A 5,621-nucleotide genomic window follows, 5' to 3' on the forward strand; every position below is an offset into this window, starting at 1 on the left:
AATGGAAAACCAAAAAAAGCGAGTAGACCCGAGGCGAGTCGAGTAGATACCACGCAGTGGAAAACCGCCATTAGACTCCACATAGGACTCATTGCGATTTCGCTCCACCTGGCGGATCAAACCCTCGCCCACTGTATGCGTTGTCTGAGGTTGATTTTCTGATCAACACATTATTCTGTGGCAGCGGGAGAAACTTATGTTGATAAAGTGACGAGTTACGATCGGATGTTTGTCCGCAGTGTTTCATTTTGAAATCTACCTGCTCCTCTGCATATGTTGCGGTGCGATCTGATGTGTTTTGACGCGTCAAGGCCCCACAAAGAAGAAAAACGAGGGAAAAGATAAACAACAAGGAAAAAGAAACGTGGAAAAATAACCACGCTGAAGAAATTAATAACCTTGACCCAGAAGATGCCATATTCTTAGTTGATGCGTTCCTAAATGAGTGAAAGGTAAATAACATTGTCATTGGTTGAAAAAGCATACTAATTACATGCCAATTACAAGGTCTAAGACCATAGTAGTCTCAGATATAACAAGGAAGAAGTAAAAAGGTCCTAAACTGAAAACACTCCTAAGTGCAACTAAACAGTACCTGTTAAACGTTGTTTTTTTTTAAATGGAAGCCAGTTATTTTAATTGGAATGAATCGTAATTTTTATTTACGTATTCTGTTATAGATTTATTTTTGTTTCTTTTGAGCGAGAAGTTGTAATGGTCACCCATACTATTTTCACATCCAGCTTTTTCTTTTATGTGATGGGGAACATGCATTATATGTCTGTTTTTTTTTTTTTTGCTGTCACTTGTAGAAAGTAATAAGCTGTGTTATCTGAGGCCTGAGCTGGGACCACGAATTGTTAACAGACTGACATTTGTATACATTTTTTCTTTATGAGGGGTTTGTTGTAGGCGGGGGTATAAAGGAGACGGGGTTGTGACTTAAAGATCATCAGCTGATCGATCGAGGGGAAAGAGACTTTGGAGATCGACGGGAAAGTCGGTCACGATTGAGCAGGGCTCTGGTTTTGGCAGGCCGGCCAGATTGGATACACCCCGGGATAAATTGTTTATCTTTTCTCAGTGGATTATCAATTGGAAGTTACGCTGGACTACTGCATCAACCCTTCTACTAATCGGACTGTGGGTGGCGAGGTCACGTAAGCTACACATGCAACACTTATTGACTGCGGCGTCTCGCCACGCTTCACCCGCCATTTTTGTTTGTGTTCGGAGTTTGTTTTCCAAGGAGGAGGACTTTTGTATGAATTTGTTACGAATCCCACTTGGAGTGCCTAAATGTTGGGACTCAATTAGCTAAGAAATCACTCTAGCTTTTGATTATTTATAAAAATGATTTATTATTGTTAGAAATTCATAACTAACTTCGCGTTCGTTTGGACTCTGAGGAAAAGGAGGCTGAGGGTCGAATTGAGAATTTAGGAAAAGGTTTAATGCAACAGCAGTGATGAAGTTGATAAGACAAAGACAATCAGACACAAAGACAATACAGACAAACATAATAACACTGCAGCTGACAGCGGACTGGATCCATGCTTCCCCCTGATGGAGTCACGTGAAACCAGTGATGAAAAGTCCTAAAACACTCTGATTTATGTCCTGCACCTGTGGGCGGTTCCTTTTCACCTGGCACATTCAAATCCATTCTCATTGGTCCGATGTTGTCATGACAACATGCTGAGTGCATCTTTGCTGACAAATGACAACCTGCCCTCTAACACTGCACCTTTGGGGGCCGTTTTGGTTACAGAACAAAAGGTTCTGTTGTGTAAATGTGAAACTAACATCAAGAGTTTAATTAGCATTGTATTGTCTTAGCCTAGACCAGGACCCCAGGGGACAGGAGACATAAGGCTACTTCCTGGTGTGAAACAATCGGGTTCTTTCTATATGTTAAATCGTTTTCAGTTCTATTTATCTGGCAGAGACAGAGGGGGTAGGTGAGGTACAAGAAAAAGGCCCATCGTGACCTCTTAACAGACCAAATGCTTCTTAATCCTATCCTGGCTGCATCATACAAAGTTTATAACTTTTTTATAACTCAACATTATAAAACAGAGCAATGCATTCCGGGCAGTTATGCGTGCACGGTCCCAATGGAACTTGACTAGCTCAGAGGTCCCAAGAAAGGCGCTTTAAACAAAGGCGCGCACAGAATATATGGGATCTCCTTAAGGGAGCCCTATTGGTTCAAAGCGTCACTGGGCAGTTCATATCGTCATGGCAACAATGTTTGTATTGGCCGGGTGAGTGCGCCATGTTATCTCAGCTAACACAATGTGTCTGTATGTGTGTGTGTGTGTGTGTGTGTGTGTGTGTGTGTGTGTGTGTGTGTGTGTGTGTGTGTGTGTGTTTTGAATGCCTCTCTTGTAGGGGATGTTTAAGAGACATGCGCCATAGGTTTCACCCACTGAGCAGCAGCTTCTAATGGAAAGTAACAAGGAGGTGAAAAACAGAATATGCAAAAAGGGAAATCCGGCAGTTATCAAACGGAGAGAGAAAAAGACCAACAGACTAAAGCGGACCAACGGAATGCATGTTTTTTTTCTTACAAGTAACAGCATAAAAATAAAAAGATTAAGACGCATTGTGGTGTTCCCGGTGTGATAAATGTAAACTACACAATATACAGTACGTATATAGGCCACGTTATTGGTCCAGTGACTTATTGATATGGTTATGAAACCAAAGTGAGCTATAATAAAAATAAAAAAAACATTAGTCCTACATATTACGGAGTAACACAAACTGTCCTTTTATTAGAGAAGGACAAGCAACAAGAAAATGAATCATGAATGTATTGGTCTCGGACCAGTCTGCCATTCATCTGGGAATATCGCAGGCAGCGGCCATGCACCGGCAGCCGCCACTGGGCATCACGCCAGGCAGCCTCAACACACTACCGTCCCACTGGGAAAAGTCCCAACTCTCCCGATTGCCACTCCGCATCTGGTTGCCAGTGCAACCATTTCTAACAATCTAAACTGCTATAGTAGTCTAGGGTTTAAATCAAACTCGCGTATAGTGTATACAGTAAGGTGACTAGATTTCTCAGACAAAATCCGGGGCCATTTTCAGCTCAGAAGCGTATTTACCTCCAAAACAAGTAATGCTTTTGCTTTTGTGAAACTTAAAACGGGGGCACAAGACCTAGAGCTGTTCTCATTAGGGGCTGAGCCCCCCCCCCCTCCCTCCCCAATGTCTGATCCTAGAACCACCCTTGTTGCTACTTCCTACTCCACTCCACCTCAAAGGGGGAATGTTTCAAGATGGAAAGTCCTAATACATCAAGATAGAATGTCCTAATATTTCAAGATAGAAAGTCTAAATATTTTAAAATAGAAAGTCCTAATACTTCAAGATAGAAAGTCCTAATATTTCAAGATGGAAAGTCTAAATATTTCAAAATAGAAAGTCATAGTCCTAATATTTCAAGATAGAAAGTCTCATATTTCATTATGTTGTAATGTACTAAACTACTGACAGCTTTTGCTTTATTGCTCAAGGCTCGTTTCTGCAACAGCTCATTGAGAATCAGATACAATAATAACTATTGAGGACATATTTTCCTTTGACGTTGACCCAGTATTAAACGAGATTGCTGCAGTAGAGAAACAACCCAGTTAGCACACATACGTCGGCACAACGTATTGGCGATGTAATCAAAATACGGCGGGTATATGTAGTAGTTAGGTCGTTTGCTCACTGGCACGACGTCGCCAAGACGTCGCCACTATACGTTTCTGCGACGTGCATCCGCTCTTTCCACGACGTTTATATATTTACATCGTTCTAACGTATGCCATACATCGTAAAGATGCAGGCTCATATACATCGTTCTAACGTATATAATACGTCGTACAGATGCGGGCTCATATACATCTTTCTAACGTATATTATACATAGTCCCAACATCCGATTTACATTTTACAGATGCAATCTCGGGCACATCTTCCTGACATATATTATACGTAGTACAGATGTCAGGAAGATGTGCCGATCAATTGATCCTGCATTAACCCAACACAACTCATCAGTATAAGTCATACGAAATTACTTTAAATATCTTTACTAAATTACATGAATTGCTAAAGTAAGAGATATCCACAATTACTTATAATACATTTTATTTATTAAGCACTCTTAAGGGTACTGAGACAATTTACATAGTTCAAATTATAGAAAATTGCACACTAGCACATAAAAAGCTACTCTGAAAATACAAAAAAATTATCATGAAGCTTTTTTGAGATAATTAACCTACCTTTGTCTATACTAAGGGCTAATGTACAAAAACACTAATAAAAAAGCTTAAACCAGTCTTTTTTTTTTTTTAAGTCTGCCACTGCCTCCCCTCATGCAAAGACCTGGGGCACGCACGTTTCCTGGGAACGGTGTGCAACGTCTTAAGTCGTTTTCTCTCATTTGGTGGTTGTCTCAATTATTGGCTGTGTTCCAGGTGATACCCAATCAGAATCAGTTAAGCTAAAAAGTCAAGTTATCAATTTTTGGATGCCAATGGATCATGATAATGTTATTTCAACCCAAAGACACTGAGCAATTAAGCCAAGATTAACATTTACATTAACATTTATTTATTTAGGAAAATTCCTTATTTTTCACGGAAATATACAATATTTCTCTCTTTCGACTACACACTTGTGAGCTTTGTATCCCTGCTTCACAAAAGCAGTGTGTACATGTTGGAGAACAAATAATTCTCACACTATATTGTCCACTGTCTATCATAATGTAAATTATTTCAATAGCTTAAAAAAAGGTGACTCTGCTTGATCCTCTTCTCCAGTCTGTTGCCAGTCTAGGAAGTCCTTAATAGCCTACTTGGCTTCGGACTCAGGAAAGTAGGATCCCTCTGTGCTGCAGCTGTGGCAAAAACAAAAGATTTGGGTTAAGTGCGTTATTTAAAGATGTATCTTTTAATGCATGGAAGTATTTTTTTATTTCATTTTTTGTTTCTTCTCTCTTTGTTTTTAGGAAGTAGTTGAGTAATGTAACGCAAGTCTTTTTTTTGTGTGTATGAGAATATGGCAAGCCAAATGTTAACAGTTAAATTCTCTGCAAACTTTTCCTCATAATCTCCAATTCAGCCTTTTCATATAATTGAACAGTAAGGCCATTTTGGTCAGTAGGGGGAGCTGCAGTTTTTGCAGTTTCATTTTGGATGAAGTTTAAGATCCACAACAGGTGGGCTGTTTACACTAGAAAGGATACAGCTATGGCCAAAAGTTACGCAAAAATCCTGCTTAATCTAGACCAATATAATGACATATTTGTTATACTTTCACCGAGGAAAACACGTTCCGTTCTTCTGGAGTTTTAATTCAAATCCCGATCTGTTTCCTGAACTGAACTACTCGTTTTGGTGCCTAAATTCAGTGATACTGCATCAAAGGGAAAGTGCAATGACAAATGCATCTGTAAAAATGCAAGAATAAAGCAGTTAAAACAGTTAATACAGGTAGAATGTTAAATAACACTGTATTCAGAGTATTGCAGGAGTAATTGATATTGCATAATAAGGTGTAGATAGATGTTGCACATGAGTAAATTGTCACATGTGTGGTCTACTTGGAGCAGTG

The sequence above is a fragment of the Etheostoma cragini genome, chromosome 12, assembly GCF_013103735.1.
Source record: "Etheostoma cragini isolate CJK2018 chromosome 12, CSU_Ecrag_1.0, whole genome shotgun sequence".
Taxonomy (NCBI): Eukaryota; Metazoa; Chordata; class Actinopteri; order Perciformes; family Percidae; genus Etheostoma; species Etheostoma cragini.